Raw genomic sequence first — 17,440 nt, forward strand, 5'->3', positions numbered from 1 at the left:
ATATTAAAATGCCAGAAGCGGTGATCAAAACTGTCAATACAAATTTCATTTATATATTAAGTACTCTATTGACATTAGTCAACTATAACTACACAAAAAAAAATTGTTTTTATATCCAGATTAGAATGTCACCAGATTAGAATGACACATCAGAATGTGTCATTTTGCTGTATGCAGTGTATTAATATGGGTAAATGCTGCTGGCAATTGTGTTGACTTTTGGGTGTGAAAAAGAATGCTGCATTATATGGAGTACATTTCATAATAGACATGAAGAAATATTTTCGGTTGATACTGAGACAACTCAGGCGCACCTCAAATACCAGCTTGATCATTGATAACATGAATGGGGCTAGTCACAAACAAAGATTAACAGTTCCTCTGCTGCAAAAAGATGAGTTCTGTTTATTAGCAATTTGACCTATGAACTAAGATATCTAACACAATAAAAGTCAATGTTAGAACAGTTTTATCAAAAATGCCACAATTTCTGTATGTTGAATAAGCTAGATCTTCTGGCTGCCCCTATCTTGGTCTACAAGAATAAAATAGGAAGTTGGTGCCAATGACACCGAAAACAGTTATTGAGTTGCAGCAGTGAAGTTGCTGTCAGCTGTGACATCTGGAGCATGATTTTTGTGGAGGGAATTGACAAATAATGGAAGCTTAAATTACAAGATTTTCTTTCCAACTGTTTAATTCCTGCAAACATTGTCAATAACAGTGCAACTAGCATCTTCACTTGGTGAAAACAAGCCAGCAGGTAACTGCCTTTCGCAATCACAGCAATACATAGGTTACCTTATTCAATTAAGATACTACTTATCTTGTTATCTTGTCCAATCTCTCTGCTTTGACAAAGCTTTCTCTGTCATCATTAAAGCAAAAGACATCAAAAACAAGAAACAAAATATGGAGGAGGCCAATCAGCATCTCAAGCCTGCTATGCCATTCAATAAGGTCAGGGCAGATCGGATTGTAGACTTAAAGCTACTTTTCTGCCTGACCCCTCCCTTCCTTTATTATCTGATCCATGACAGGTCATCTGGCAGTGGTATTCCCCTAATGTTTTTTAGCCCGCAATTCTGTCCTTGCCAATAGTTACTGTGCTCCATTACGGGTCCTTCAAACATTGATGCATCCCTTAAATATTTTGCCAGGACTTGCTCACCCTGCCACAGTAGAATGCAACTTTCTCTTTACCTAACCTAGTCTTCCCAAATGCCTTGACATCGAGGAACGTTACATTTTCAATGGACTGTTTGAGGTGAAATCAGGTCTCTTGTCCCATTCTAATACAGACCAATGCGGTGACATACGCCTATTTTCTAGCAATTTTATTTGCTACACTAACTGCACTTACACAAATACACTTGGATCTTAATCTGCCTGACCCCTCCTAGTTCTGAACTAGTGCAATTTGTCTCTCCTAGTTCATTGAGCACCATGTTTTTCCTCTGATATTTCTTCCTGATGTTCACAACCTCTTAAAGTTAGTTTTAGATCAACACCCCTCAGCACAGTCTTCCTAGGCTGGAAGACTGGCTTGCAATGCAAAGTATGATAATAATGTGGGTTCAATTCCCGTACTAGCTGAGATTACTGTGAAGGATTTGCCTTCTCACCTTGATGTGTAGCACTAGGAAATCCAGAGATAGAACAAAGGATAGTACAGCACAGGAACAGGCCTTTTGGCCCACCAAGACCGCACTGACACATAATGCCTTCCTAAACTAAAATCCTTTTATCTCATGCTGTCAGATCCCTCTATTCCCTCAGAGAAAGGGAGGATTGCAGATGCTGAAGATCAGAGCAGAGAGAGTGATGCTGGAAAAGCACAGCAAGTCAGGCAGCATCCGAGGAGGAGAACAGATGTTTCGGCTAAGAGCCCATGCATACTGATGAAGGGCTCTTGCCCGAAGCATCGATTCACCTGCTCCTCAGATGCTGCCTGACTTGTGCTGTTTCTCTGTCTATTGCTATGCAAGTTCATTTTTGTATCTGCCTGCTATGAGGTACTGTAATGTTAAAAGATTAAAATGGGAACCTCTCCAGACATCAATGTAACATTAAAGGGTTAAACTACACTGTCTTTGGGTGGGACAATCATGAATTTTGGATATAGGTCTGTGCACGGAGCTTGAAGGTTCATTTCCAGCCGTTTCGTTACCCTAGGTAACATCTTCAGTGGGCCTCAGACGAAGCACTGCTGAGAATTCCCGTTTTCTATTTGTATGTTTGGGTTTCTTTGGGTTGGTGATGTCACTTCCTGCTCCTTTTCTCAGGGGTTGGTAGCTGGGGTCTAACTCGATGTGTTTGTTGATAGAGTTCCGGTTGGAACGCCATGTTTCTAGGAATTCTCGTGCATGTCTTTGTTTAGCTTGTCCTAGGATGGAAGCGTTGTCCCAGTCGAAGTGGTGTCCTTCCTCATCCGTATGTGAGGATACTAGTGAGAGAGAGTCATGTCTTTTTGTGACTAGTTGGTGTTAATGTATCCTAGTGACCAGTTTTCTGCTTGTTTGTTACAGTCCTTGCACGGAATTTTGTAAATGACATTAGTTTTGCTTGTTGTCTGTACAGGGTCTTTCAAGTTTAGTTGTTGTTTTAGTTTGTTGGTGGGTTGTGGGCTACCATGATGCCAAGTGGTCCGAATAGTCTGGGAGTCATTTCCAATGACATGACCCTGTCACTAGTATCCTTACATACGGATGAGGAAGGACACCACTTTGACTGGGACAATGCATCCATCCTAGGACAAGCCAAACAAAGACACGCATGAGAATTCCTAGAAACATGGTGTTCCAACCGGAACTCTACCAACACATCGAGTTAGACCTCATCTACCACTCCCTGAGAAAAAGAACAGGAAGTGACATCACCAACCCAAAGAAACCCAAACATTAAATAGAAAGCAGTGGGCCTGAGGCCCACTGAAGATATTACCTAGTAAAATAACGAAACATCTGGAAATGAACCTTCAAGCTCAGCACGCAAACCTACATCCAAAACCGCAACCTGAGCTACAAATCTTCTCAAAACTTGCTACAATCATGAATGAACGTGGATGACTATTCATTGTTATTTACACTTCATCTAGACAGTCATTTGCTATTGTCAAGTTAAACTCTAAATCAATCTCTTCCATCCAGGAATGCTTTCTGGCCAAAGGTATGTCGTGCTTGTATTGTCTTGAGGAATCACTAAGCCAGGAAATCATCTGCATAACGATTCCCCAGGATTAGGGCATTAGCATTATCTCTGAGGATGATCTCATCCTGCCACTGTACCGGGGGTAACATGTGACTGAGTAACTGGTGATTGTCTTTAGTGGCACGTGACTGTGGGGAGTGGCCAGAGGACCTGCAGGCAAGGCCAACTGACCTGTATGAAGGGGATGTGTTTTCTTTGCTCAGGACCTCGATGACTCAACCTTGCATGGCTGCAAAGGGGTCACCTAGCTCGTACAAGCTTTAATAAACTTTAACTCTTTGCAGAGGTTGGTGTGTGCAAATTGCATCTCATGTGTGAAACCTTGGGAAAAGAACCTAATAGTACCTTGTCAAAGGCCTTCCTTAAGACCATATATCTTATCTTTTTCACCACCTCAAGCAATTCAATCAAGTTTGAGGCAGATGACCTTCCCTGCACAAAGCCTTAAATCTTATTATCTTTTTATTGACTGACTTGACGGAGGTCATATTTTAACCAAATATCAGTCTCTACAGGGGTTGCAATACCAAAGATACAGATATGGCACTTAAATACAAAGCAAAATAACAAATCACTATAAAGCAAAACCACAGATGTTAGAAATACACTGCAGATTAGTTTGCATCAAGAATGAACAATTGTCTGATGATGATTTTTTTGGACATGAACACTTTAACAAAATCAAAGACAAGCACATTGATAAAACCATTTTAACAAAGTGAAAATCACCAGATACTAGAATTAGAGTCGAGTGTGTGGTACTGGAAAAGCACAGCAGGCCAAGCAGCATCCGAGGAGCAGGAGAATCGATGTTTTGAGCATAAACCCTCCCCCTCAGGAATTGGGGTTTATGCTCAAACCATTGATTCGCCTGCTCCTCGGATGCTGCCTGGCCTGCTGTGCTTTTCCAGCACACACTCTCGACTCTAATCTCCAGCATCTGCAGTCATCACTTTCTCCTCGATACCAGAATCTCAAGACAGAGTAAATAATTTGAATAATCTGTTAATTGTTTAATGTAAGGTTAAAAGATCAGTTAAACAAAGACAAAAAGATCATCATAATGCAGAGACACTGAAAACAACCACACCAACAAGAGTGAAATAAAATAGGAAAAGAAAGTAAAACAAAGTCAAGCTGCAGACAATGTAAAACTGGCAAATTGTTTGCCAGTTGACTCTCCACTCCTTTCTTCTACATTTGACCATTCTCTGGGATTTCATAGATCCTGACTAAACTGTGTCTTTTCAGCATTTCCAGTTCATACAACATAGATTCAGACACCATTGTTCAAATGCAGCAAAATCTTAAATCACATAAGTAATTGGGACAGGTAACCTTAACTAGCAGATTCAAAAATTGCATCCTCAAAAAAAAATGGTCGAAATTACCAACTTAGAAACTCCCCAAATCTGTCTAATTTCTGCACTTTCCAATAGATAATTTAATAAAATTCGTAATTGCCCTTGTACCTTCATTTTGGTTTGCCAGGAGAGAATGGGACACTGACAACATTTACAATTTAGAGCTCCAAACTACTGCAGACCATTCAATAACAATTTCTGGTTTACCCATCATGCCAAGCAGATACTGAACACAGGTAACCCATGACTCAATCATCAGCATTTGAATTAAAATGGTTGTGTGTGCAAACATTTATAAGTTACACACAGCGCCAGAGACCCGGGTTCAATTCCCGCCTCAGGCAACTGACTGTGTGGAGTTTGCACGTTCTCCCAGTGTCTGCGTGGGTTTCCTCCGGGTGTTCCGGTTTCCTCCCACAGTCCAAAGATGTGCAGGTCAGGTGAATTGGCCATGCTAAATTGCCCGTAGTGATAGGTAAGGGGTAAATGTAGGGGTATGGGTGGGTTACGCTTCGGCAGGTCGGTGTGGACTTGTTGGGCCGAAGGGCCTGTATCCACACTGTAATGTAATGTAATCTAATCTAATCTAAGCAAGGACAAAATTTATATTTATTAACTTAAGGCAGCTTTTCCTCCTTACAGGAAACACTGGCCTGGTAGTTAGGAGAAGAGGACTCCTGGAAATGTATAAAATGTATCAATTTGGTCATTGAGGTATACAAATTGTTGGGAGGTCGCCACACAGAAATATTTGAAAACAGTCACAAGAAACAGAAACTGAGAAGGGAACATTGCTCTCATTGGTAATCATTTCTATGTTTGCAATACATTCCCCACTGATTATCCCTTTATACCCAACATTCCACTTTCGTAAAACATGTTCTAAAGCCATTCTTCGCTATTCTTATAGTCACACCAACTCAAATGACTTCATCTGTGCATTTATGGCCATTGCAACATAACTGGGCTTTAGCTTTGGTTTCCACTTTCAACACTGAGCTACACTTTAGTGTCATCATCTATAAGCACTGAGCCATGAAACGCACAGTCAATACCACGTTTTGAAATATTCATGTCAACAGGATCACTGACACCCCATTTCAATCATGTCAGGACTTGTTTCTTCAGTTCCTGTTCAAAAATCGCCCCACCCACCTGCTTGAACTGAATACAGCGATACACAAAATCAGCAACTTGAGCCTGAGCTCTCTTAACAATTAGGAGAAAGTGAGGACTGCAGATGCTGGAGATCAGAGTCAAAAGGTGAGGTGCTGGAAAAGCACAGCTGGTCAGACAGCATCTGAGGAGCAGGAGAGTTGATGTTTTGAGAATAAGCTCTTCATCAGGAATGATGAGCAGTTTATGCTTGAAACATCGACTCTCCTGCTCCTCTGATGCTGCCTGACTGGCTGTGCTTTATCAGCACCAAGTATTTTGACTCTCTTAACAATTATAATAGTTAACAAAATATCATTCTCCACTTCCAAACCCCTAGCGCATACTCCTGCAGCTTTCCTTACACTTTGGAACCAATGAGGCATCTAAAGCAACATCATAAATGCATTACCCTGTTGAGTGTCCTCTTTCACAATTTAATTCATAAAAACTGTATCCTCCTTCATTTAACACACCACTCCTTTCTGAATCCATTATTCACCTTTATCTTGTGTTGATTTTAAAATGCATTGTCTTTGTTACCAAATCTCACCACAATTTACTCTAGCTATTGGATTCATCCATAATCTACTACTACCACAATCCACCCAGGTTAGTGCTCAATGTTGTTCCCCCATTCTAAATGAGAGCCAACATCTCTGCACTTATAAACACTTCCTGAAAGTTATTCTCTTTTCCTTCCTTGTCATCTTTAAAAAAAACTTCTACATCAACGACTTTGGCTCTCACCTAACCTAGGATCAAAGTAAATTATTAAGGGCTCTTCCTGAGCAAAAGAAAACTACTGAGCTTCATTCCATTGAGGGCTCCTTCTTCAAAAGGTGAGGACAGAATGTGATGATGATCATGATTTCAGAAAGAGATATGTTGCAGAGTTTGGAAAACACACCAAAATGAGTTGTAATTATTAGTAAAGAGATCATGCCATCTAAGAAGCAAGTCTGATCTTAAGGTACTTTGATTCTACAAACCTAATTGTAGAAACGGTTCCAGATTATCACCATTGCTGATATGGTCAGCTATACCTGGGCCTGTTGTTATTTATAAAAATCACTGCTCATAATCACCCAAATGCAATTCCTTAATTAAAATAAACTAAGATCGCCTCTTCACTCACCAACACATGATTTACGGGAAATTAAAATGGGGTAGATATGAGTACTGAGGAGGGGTCACTGGACCAAAAACATGAACTCTGATTTCTCTCCAGATGCTGCCAGACCTGCTGAGCCCTTCCAACAAATTTGTTTTTGTTTCTGATTTCCAGTATCTGCAGTTCTTTCGGGTTTTATTTAGTTTGGAATTGATATTCACGATAATCTTTCCTTGAACTCCAATCAGGTTTCCTCTAGCACACCTTTGCTGCTCCTTCAATTATTAAGTTGCATGGCTGGAGGAGCAATGAGAGCAAGGGAACCTGTGCTTAGATGAGCTGCAATCACTATTCAGATTCTGTTTCTCCCCAAATTCACTTTCTTAAATCAAATGCTTCAATTTTCCACTCTCACTACGATATCTGTGCACGTGCCAATCTTTTGTGGTCTATTTGAGAAGTTGAGGGGGAATGTGCCTGTCATACTCTTGCATTCTGAAATCTGTCCTGTCCCTTCCCATTTCACAAACAGTTTGACAGACTAACAGGAAAAATAAGTAAAAATTTATCAACTTGGGTTGGCTTTCTGGAGGTTAAAGTACCTGATATCTCTGTGGGACTAGCAGTTATGGAGGTGTGTCTCAGTATACTGAAGCTGATAAACATTTAAAAAGTGACTAAATTAAAAACAGAGCTGGAGAAACACAGGTCTTGTAGCATCTGTGGAGAGAAAAACAAAGTTACCATTTTAAATATGATATGACCTTTCTTTCCAACTCCATTATTCGTAGTTCTTTCTTTTTACTTAAAAAGCTCAAGTCAGAGTCCGAATGACATCCAGCCAATAAGCACATTGATGTGTATAAGGACTGAGCTAGATGGTGACTCTCACCATCTAGATTCAAAAATCTGAAGAATGGTAATTAGGGTGCAATACAAGGGGGTTACTGGCACTTGTATTTTTTCCCATTTTGTTTTCAGAAAGGAGAAAAATCAAAATTATGCTTTTCTCTCTCTCTTCCCCCACCTCCCCCTCCCCAAACCCTGCACTGAACAGCCATAGATCTCATGGAAGCAACATTTCAGAAAGGTTTAGTGCAGAAGCAGCACATGAGCACAACTGCTTTGGTAACAGACAACAGCACATTCTTCGGCTTACAAGGAAATAATCACCCATGCTGGCTGTACCTGTATTTAAAATCGCATCAGGGAGTTTCATTTTATTTGCTGTCTACTATGTTTAAGTGAACCCCAACCAATGAAGAAACTGAACAGCAACGACATTCTCTATTCTTAATATGTAAATAGCTCAGTCACCAAATCTTCTGTGAATTTCACGTTGCAAAGCTGTGGACTTTAATTGTTACTTTGGAATTTGTCTTAAAGGAATTGTTATTTTTTCCAGTTTATGTATCAAAAAAATGGTGGCTATATAAAAGATGGAATACAGTGCTCATAGTTTAAGATTTTCCCTCCAGCTTAGGTAACATCACAAGCCATTATTCAACCAGATTATTTGGCTTGGTGTGAACTATGGATAATCTCCAGAAATGTACATAGAGTTCTGATCCAGAAAAAATGGACAGCTCTTCTGACACAGACCGTTTTCAAAGTCTTAATTGTAAGCTGTGGATGACTTATCTTTTGTATTTGTGTGTTGTCTTTAGTGGTTAGCTTCTGTATTGCTTACTTTAAAAGACAATGTCAATAATTGCTTGCTCGTAGACTCAAACATTGCGAAAAGAAAACAAGTTGCAGCTTTTTATCTTGCATTCATCAGAACTAGGACAAGAAGTAAATTTGAAATAAGGGACATTCTACAGTATGAGGGCGCCTGATTGTTTGGGCCATCATTGACTTGGAGATGCAGCAAAAACAGTTAGCTGTCAATCTTCGTTCACATGTCAGCTAGATTCTGATTGGTCAGAGTGTTGCCATGGGGATGCAGTGCGGATTCAGCTAAATCCATGACCCTTCTTTTCAGTTGTGGTGTATGTGCAAATTCCTTTTGTCTACAGGTCCCGAATCTCTATAAATGGAGCTTCAAGCAAATGCAAAAGCATCGTGCAGTCAGTAAGACTGAGTCAGGTTCGGTGCTGGAGCTTCAGCTAGTTACAAACTATTAATAACTTGGACAAAGAAACAATTTGTATCATAGGCAAATTTACTGTTGACACAAAAAAGTTTGGAAAGCAAGCTGTGAACAGAATACAAAATATTTCCAAAGAAATGTATCAATGCATCAAAAGAATAGGATATCCAACCCAAAGCCCTTTCACCTTCCAGACTTATGTTAACAATAAATTAGCCAAGTAGAATACAATGGAAGGTTCCAATGAGTATAACTTTGTTAAGTAAAATATGTTTTGGGCAATCTGAACCTAATTTCATGGCGGGCATTCACAAAACTACACTTTGTACAAGTACCAGGGGGCGCAGGACCCAGTAAGACACGTGAACAAATGGACATAAATATTATTAGAGAAATAATGCTGGGAAAATTGATGAGATTAAAGGTTGATACATCCCCAGGGACCAATAATCCATATCCTAGAGTTCTTGAGGAAATGGCCCTAGGAACAGTGGGCGTTTGGTGTTTACCTTCCAAGATTCTATATACTCGAACAGTTTCTATGGATTGGAGGATAACTAATGTAAACCCAAAACTTAAAAAGGAAGTGGAGACAAAACAGGGAATTATAGATGGGTTAGTCTGACATTTGTAGTGGGGAACATATTAGTATCCACTATCAAAGATTTAATAGCATAGCACTTGGAAAACAGTGACTGGATTGGACAAAGTCATCATGTATTTATGAAAAGGGCAATCCTTCTTGACAAAGCTACTGAAAATTTTCTGAGGATGTAAGCAGTGGAATTGATAAGGAGAAGCTAGTGCACGTGCTTTACTTGGACTTTCCAAAAGCTTTTGATAAGGTTCCACACAAGGGATAAGCACATAAAATCAAAGTGCAGGGAACTGGAGCTAATGTATGGATATAGATAGAAAACTGGTTGGCAGACAGGAAACAAAACATTTTTTTCTAAATGGTAAACCCTGAATAGTGGGTACTACAGGGATCAATGCGTGGAAAGCAGCTATTCACAATATTAATAATTTAGATAAGGGAACTAAATGCAATATCTCCACATTTGCACATGACATCAAGCTGACTGGGCAGCTGAACTGCAAGGACAATGCAAAGATGCGAAAACATGATTTGGATGAATTGAGTTACAAATTCACAGCATGGAAACAGACCCTTCGGTCCAACTTGCTCATGCCAACCAGATATCCCAACCCAATCTAGTTCCATCTGCCAGCACCCGGCCCATATCCCTCTACACCAATCCCATTCATATACCCATCCAGACACCTTTTAAATGTTGCAACTGTACGAGCTTCAATTACTTCCTCTGGCAGCTCATTCCATACAGGCACTACCCTCTGCGTGAAAAGGTTGCCCCTTAGGTTTCTTTTATATCTTTCCCCTCTCACCATAAACCTATGCCCTCTAGTTCTACACTCTCCCACCATCCCAGGAAAAGACTGTCTATTTATCCTATCCATGCCCCTCAATTTTATAAACCTCTATAAAGGTCACTCCTCAGCCTCAGACGGTCCAGAGAAAACAGCCCCAGCCTATTCAACCTCTCCTTATAGCTCAAATCCTCCAACCCTGGAAGCATCCTTGTAAATCTTTTCTGGACCCTTTCAAGTTTCACAACATCCTTCCGATAGGAAGGAAAGCAAAATTGCATGCAATATTCCAACAGTTGCTAACCGATGTCCCAACTCTTGTACTCAATACACTGACCAATAAAGAAAAGCATACCAAACACCTTCTTCACTATCCTATCAACCTGCATCTACACTTTCAAGGAGCTATGAACCTGCACTCCAAGGTCTCCTTGTTCAGCAACACTCCTAAGGACCTGACCATTAAGTTTGCTTTCCCAAAAATGCAGCACCTCACAGTTTATCTAAATTAAACCCCACCTGCCACTTCTCAGCCCATTGATCAAGATCCTGTTGTAATCTGAGGTAACCTTCTTTACTGTCCACTACACTTCCAATTTTGGTGTCATCTGCAAACTTACTAACTATACCTCTTATGCTTACATCAAAATCATTTTTATAAATGACTGAAAGTAGTGGACACAGCACGAATCCTTGTGGCACTCCACTGGTCACAGGCCTCCAGTCTGAAAAACAACCCTCCACCACCACCCTCTGTCTTCTACCTTTGAGCCAGTTCTGTATCCAAGTGGCTAATTCTCCCTGTATTCCATGAGAGCTAACCTTGCTAACCAGTCTTCCATGGGGAACTTTGTCGAACGCCTTACTGAAGTCCACATAGACCATGTCCACTGCTCTGCCCTCATCAATCCTCTTTGTTACTTCTTCAAAAAACTCAAGTTTGTGGGACATGAATTCCCACACACAAAGCTATGTTGACTATCCCTAATTAGTCCTTGCCTTTCCAAATACATATACATCCTGTCCCTCAGGATTCCCTCCAACAACATGCCCACCACCGACTTCAGGCTTACTGGTCTATAGCTCCCTGGCTTGTCCTTACCACCTTTCTTAAACAGTGGCGCCACATTAGCCAACCTCCAGTCTTCTGGCACCTCACCTATGACTATCAATGCTACAAATTTCTCAGCCAGAGGCCCAGCAATCATGTCCCTAGCTTCCCAGAGTTCTCGGATACACCTGATCAGGTCCTGGGGATTTATCCACTTTTATGCATTTCAAGATATCCAGCACTTCCTCCTCTGTAATATGGACATTTTCCAAGGTGTCACCATCTATTTCCCTACATTCTATACCTTCCATGTCCTTTTCCACAGTAAATACTGATGCAAAATACTCGTTTAGTATCTCCCCCATCTCCTGCGGCTCCACACAAAGGCCACCCTGCTGATCTTTGAGGGGCCCTATTCTCTCCCGAGTTACCCTTTTGTCCTTAATGTATTTAGATGGGTAAATGCACAACAGATGAAGTACATTGTGACTAAACATGATATCAACCGTTGAAATAAAAATAGGAAAGCAAACAGGGAAGGGGGGTGGGGAGTGCAATTGGTGTTCGTATACATGTCACTGAAAGTAAACATGGAAGTCCAGCAGATAGTGAAAGCGGCAAATAGCATGGTGGCTTTCATAGTGAGGATTCGAGCACAGAAGCAGTGATGCCTTGCTACATTTGTACAAGACACTGGTGAAACTATAGCTGGAGCATTGTATGCATTGTTGTCTCCCTATGGAGGAAGAATTATCTGCAACGAAGATTTACAAGACTTCTTCCTAGTTTGGCAGGACTGACATGGAGAAAGATTGGAATGGTTAGGACTACATTCACTGAAGTTTAGAAAAATACGGGGATCTCAAATCTATAAAACTCTAACAGGTCTTGGCAGGATAAATGCAGCAAGCATATTCCCAAGTCCAGAGGTCACAGTTTAGGGATGTTGGGTAGGCCATTTAAGACTGCGACGAGGAGAAGTTTCTTTACCCAGACAATAATGAGCCTGTGCAATTCTGTTACAGAAGGTAGCTGAGTCTAAACATTGTATGCTTTCAAGGAGTTGCGCAACATAGTTCTTAGGGCTAAAGGATACAGGAAGAAAGTGGGAACAAGGTTCAGAGTTGAATGAACAGCTATGGTCGTCATATTGAGTGATGGAGCAAGCTCAAGGAGCCAAATGGGTTACTCTGCAATTTTTAAAACATATTTCTATGTAGTTAAAGGATAAAGGATATGATCACTCAAGCGAAGTCAGCATTACCAACACTGTAACCAGGAAGTTTCCATTCTTGACAATGACAAATTTCAACTGGAGAACTAGATCCAAAGATTTCAATGTTGGGTGAAATAGCAGTACTTAAGAAGTGTAATCAGTCATCCAGTCCAAATTAGCACAAGATATTGTTTGTCCATGCTCTAAAACAGAGCAGAGTAGGTTGGAGTGGAGCACGCAGGCAGTGGGATTCTCATTACCCGATGACGTTGTCCTTCTCGATGGTGGCAGTCGTGGGCATGGAAGGGGCTAAGAAATTTTGCGACTTTCTACAGTGCATCTTAGAATAACCTGACTCACAAGGACAACGACAAAATTAAACAACACAAGGGAAGCCAACCACGTATTGCGCATCTCATTCTTACTTTGGACTGATTTCATCATTCTCTACTGACTTGCTGTACCCTTCTCCACTTGTACTTCATCTTTCTGTACAATGTTGCAAACTGATTAGGATAATGCAATTTTGTAACCATCGGCATCCTTCCATCTACGCAAGACAACGGACATGCAGTAATTCAGCGTTGGAGTGGGGTAGCCTTATACAGTATATTTTTGTCAACAGCAGCAGAAGCCAATCTGAAAGAGGCAGATTCTGTCCCAAGTGCCACATATGAAGTGGTTATCAGATGTGTCAATAAGTTATCATTTTGTGTTGGTGCCTGTTGCCAAGTTGTGGTAGCCACTGTGTCTTCATGATATGTTAGCTCACCAGTAAAGTTGCCATTTCCCTCTGACTCCAAGTTGTGACCACCATATCACACTTGCAAGAATTCTAAAAGGACAGCTTTGGGCATCTTGCTGATCTTCTGGCTCCAGTCACTTCTGATACCAAAACATCCTTGGGAATGTGTCTTCCAATTTCCAAAATCCTTCTGTCTAATGCCAACATACTTGGATGAAATGCCCTGCTGAAACTGGTTAACAAATTCTGCTAACTCGGGCCCACAGGTGACAAAATCTGCCTTGATGCAAAACTTTATATACCATAGGGAAAACAGCTCCTATCTTTGGGCATCTCAAAACAAATTACATAGAATAATAGCAAGTTCACACTCATAGGACTAAGCAGCTATTTTTAATATATACACTCTTTCAGCATCTTGTTGCATGAGCTGTTGAACACAGACAACACATAACCATCAAGAAAGGAGGCTCAAATATCCTTATGTTTTCACCATCCCACGAAAGGACAAAATCAAATGTTGCCAACCCCTCACAAGTAAATCAACACCAAAACTGGAGTATAGTGGATAGCCAAGCAAGTTATCTTAGAGTACAAGTGATCTTGATCAGATGGGCCGAAGAGTGGCAGATGGAGTTTATTTTAGATAAACGTGAAGTTTGCATTTTGGAAGGCAAATCAGGGTAGGACTTCAACACTTAATGCTAAGGTCCTGGGGAGTGTTGCTGAACAAAGAGACCTTGGAGTGCAAGCTCATAGTTCCTTGAAAGTGGAGTTTCAGGTAGACAGGATAGTGAAGGCAGTGTTTGGTATGCTTACCTTTACTGGTCAGTGCATTGCTATAGGAGTTGGGAGGTCATGTTGCAGCTGTACAGGACATTGGTTAGGCCATTTTTAGAATACAGAGGAAACTCGATTATCCAAAAGACACTGGCAGGGAGTATTCATCTGGTTAATCGAATGCCAGATGAAATGTTAGCCAAGCATCGGGACCTTGCAATCTTGTCAGATAATCTGAAATTCGGATAATTGAATGCTGGATAAGAGGTTCTTCTGTACTGCATGCATTTCTGTCTCCCTGATATAGGATGGATGCTGTGAAACTTGAAAGGGTTCAGAAAAGATGTACGAGGATGTTACCAGGGTTAGAGGGTTTGAAATATACGGAGAGGCTGAATAGGCTAATTTTCCTGGAGCATTGGAGGCTGACGGATGACCTTATAAAAGTTTATAAAATCATGGGGACAAAGATAGGGTGAATAGCCAAAGTGTTTTACCCAAGGTAGGCAAGTCTAAAACTAGAGGGTATAGCTTTAAGATGAGAGGGGAAAGATTTAAAAAGGGACTTAAGGGGTAACTTTATCACACATAGGGTGGTGCGTGTCTGGCATGAGCTGCCAGAGGAAGTGATGGAAGCTGGTACAATTACAACATTTAAAAGGTATCTGGATGAGTATATGAATAGAAAGCGTTCAGAGGGAAATGGGCCAAATGCTGGTTAATGGGACTAAATCAATTTAGAGTATCTGGCTTGCATGGACACGTTAGACCAAAAGGTCTGTTTCCATGCTGTATAGCTCTACGACTGAAGTGTTGAATTGCCCTAGCTGCCAAATTCTTTTCTAGTTCAGAACCAGAAGTTTCTGGTGAAGCCTAGCAAGTCTGGTAGCATCTGTGGGAAGAAAGCAGAGTTAACGTTTTGTATCTGAACTTGTAATCAGTCAGACCTGCTGAGTTTCACCAAAAATTTCTGTTTTTGTTTCATAACTGCGACATCTGCAATAAAGTGTTTTATTTTCTTTTGCAGTTCACCAATTATGGAATTTTTCAATCATTTTTAAAAGGGAAGAAAAATCTACCAATTTATTGAATTTTGTGTTGCATTTCCCAATTTTATTCTGTATCATATTAAAACGTCAGAACACAGTATCCTGTAAGAATCCCTTACCCAACAGCATAGACAGTGATTCTATTTCAACAGAAATGGGAAGAATGCTAAAAATTCCAAGGCAGACAAATTAGCACGAAAACCTTACACCTGCACTTGATTATCTTGATTTACAGAAGAATCAGAAGAGGTCACTGAGATCAGAGAAAAATTCACCAATCAAAGGCTTGATGAACAATTTCCTGTCAAGAAAGCCTGTAATACATCATACCAATGAATAACATGTAACATTGTGCACCTTTATTGCAGGCTACTGAAAGACACAAAAACAGCTTGTTAAATTTGTAAAGATTTACAACAATAAGAATCACTAGGCATTTTTGACCAGATACAAGGATATCAATATGCACACACTTGGGTATATTACACCTATTCCAAATAAAGAATTTTTAGTACTGTATATTCATCACCCTATGTGCAAGTCTGCTGCCTCTGTTGATTACCTAACTTAATGTTAATAGCCACTAAACTATGATGGAAGAAATGGCAACAGAAATCGACAAAAATCTTTGGTACCTCTGTAACAATGAGTACGTGTAAAAGGGAGATAATTTAAAAAAGACATTTAACATAAATTCAAAGGCTATCAATCAGGAAGTTTGACATACTCCACAGTACATGACCAAATTGCTCCACTTTTCTTGTACATATCAATCTTAGCCGTTCACTGTATTCTCAAGCTTGGAAAAATAGTTCAATAAAATAGCTCAATCTGCACTGAAGTTTTCTTTTTGCAAACAAACAGATTCTCAATTAATTATATTGCAATGCATTTCGTAATATCAGTAATCTTCGCACCAAACGTAACGAATGCCTCTGTTTCATAGAAGTCTAATCTCCATTAACATTAAGTCAAAACGTACACCAACCTGATAAGGAAGGAAACTTCAACACATCGTCCAAAAGCATCTATTGGTTTCAAAGTACCAGTGCATTTTTATCTTCCGCTATATCACACTACTGACCCACATAAAGCCAGTTACGCAATCACAAAGATCGTGATGCGCCAGATTTCAACTGTAGTTCAACTGGTGACTATTACCAGGGCGATAGAGAATGGGGCAAAAGGAGGGAACAAAAATAAATTCGCACTAAGACACGAAACTGAACCTATTGGCGAACCCTGCCAGCTAAAACAAAAACTCATTCTTCCCTCCACCACTCCCTCCCAGTTTTAACGGCCAGGCAGTGACACTGAAGAAAATACTAAATTAGCTCCAAATTATTTCATCAAGACAAAAGAGAAAGTGACCCCCCCCCCCAAAAAAAAACAAACCTGGGAGTGATCAAGCTTTAAAAACATGGACGCACCTGGTGATTTAATATAAAATAATTGCGCTGAGAAGGAGGCTATTTCAAAAGGTGCTGATTTTTTTTCTTGAAAAGGGGATTTTTTTTGTAAACCGGCGGGAAGAATGAGCGGCCCGGAGTTTGGGGGAGAAGATGAGAGATGGATAGGTTAAACCCTGGCCGGCCCAGCGGAATCCCCTGCCCCTTCTGCCTGGGACTCGGCTGCAGCACTAGGCCGCGGAGCCTGGGCCTTTCCCCGAGGCCGGGTCCCCACCGGCCTGTTCACAGCTGCCGTTCTCCACAGGGTGTGCACGACCGGGGACAGGGAGGAGACAGAAGGGGCGGGGAAGAAATGGAAGAAGGCCCCGGCAGCTCCGACCTGCCGGCGCCCCCTCCCCCGGCTCCGCCCGAGAGACCCTCCCCCGCTCCGTCCCCGGGCGCCCTCACCTGCTCACGTCGAGTTCGATCCGCTCGGGGCCAGGCCGGGCCGGGTCAGGCCGCTCACACCGTTACCACCATTGTTAGAGTGGGAGAGACAAGCGGAAACCGGAAACCAGCGAAGTGTCCCGCCGCTACTGCTGTCCCCCGGCAAGTGGGAACGGCCGACCGAAACCATTCCTCCCCAGCGCAGCGGCTCAGCCCCTGGAGAAAGGTTCCGGGCAGCGCCTCATTGCCCCTGCAAGAGGAATAAATCAAAGCAGATATTGAAAAAAAGTACTTCAGTTCATATCCAAACGCATTTGATTATTTTTACTGCCACAGTAAAGATGTTTAAATGTACAACAAAAAACATAGAGGAAATTCTCAGCAACAGTAATCTGGCTGACTCTGAACTGCCCCCTGGATAATAAATGCTAGTTAAGCAA

The 17,440-nt window shown here is 41.2% G+C and overlaps 1 protein-coding gene across 2 annotated transcripts in view; it reads right to left on the minus strand.

The window, feature by feature from the left end:
- Positions 1-17,160, minus strand: part of rlim (ring finger protein, LIM domain interacting) — a 58,883-nt gene extending 41,723 nt beyond the window's left edge. Inside the window, exon 1 of one of the 2 annotated variants that reach the window (XM_043705004.2) lies at positions 17,022-17,160. The gene's annotated coding sequence lies outside the window, so the exon portion shown is untranslated. Of the gene's footprint in view, positions 1-16,153; positions 16,396-17,021 lie in introns of those variants that run through there. The other variant, XM_087991910.1, reaches the window with a different exon arrangement.
- Between the last annotated feature and the right edge of the window lie 280 nt (positions 17,161-17,440).

The sequence above is a fragment of the Chiloscyllium plagiosum genome, unplaced genomic scaffold, assembly GCF_037043375.1.
Source record: "Chiloscyllium plagiosum isolate Xiang-an unplaced genomic scaffold, Cpla_swu_hap1 HiC_scaffold_11, whole genome shotgun sequence".
In the NCBI taxonomy this organism is placed as follows: domain Eukaryota; kingdom Metazoa; phylum Chordata; class Chondrichthyes; order Orectolobiformes; family Hemiscylliidae; genus Chiloscyllium; species Chiloscyllium plagiosum.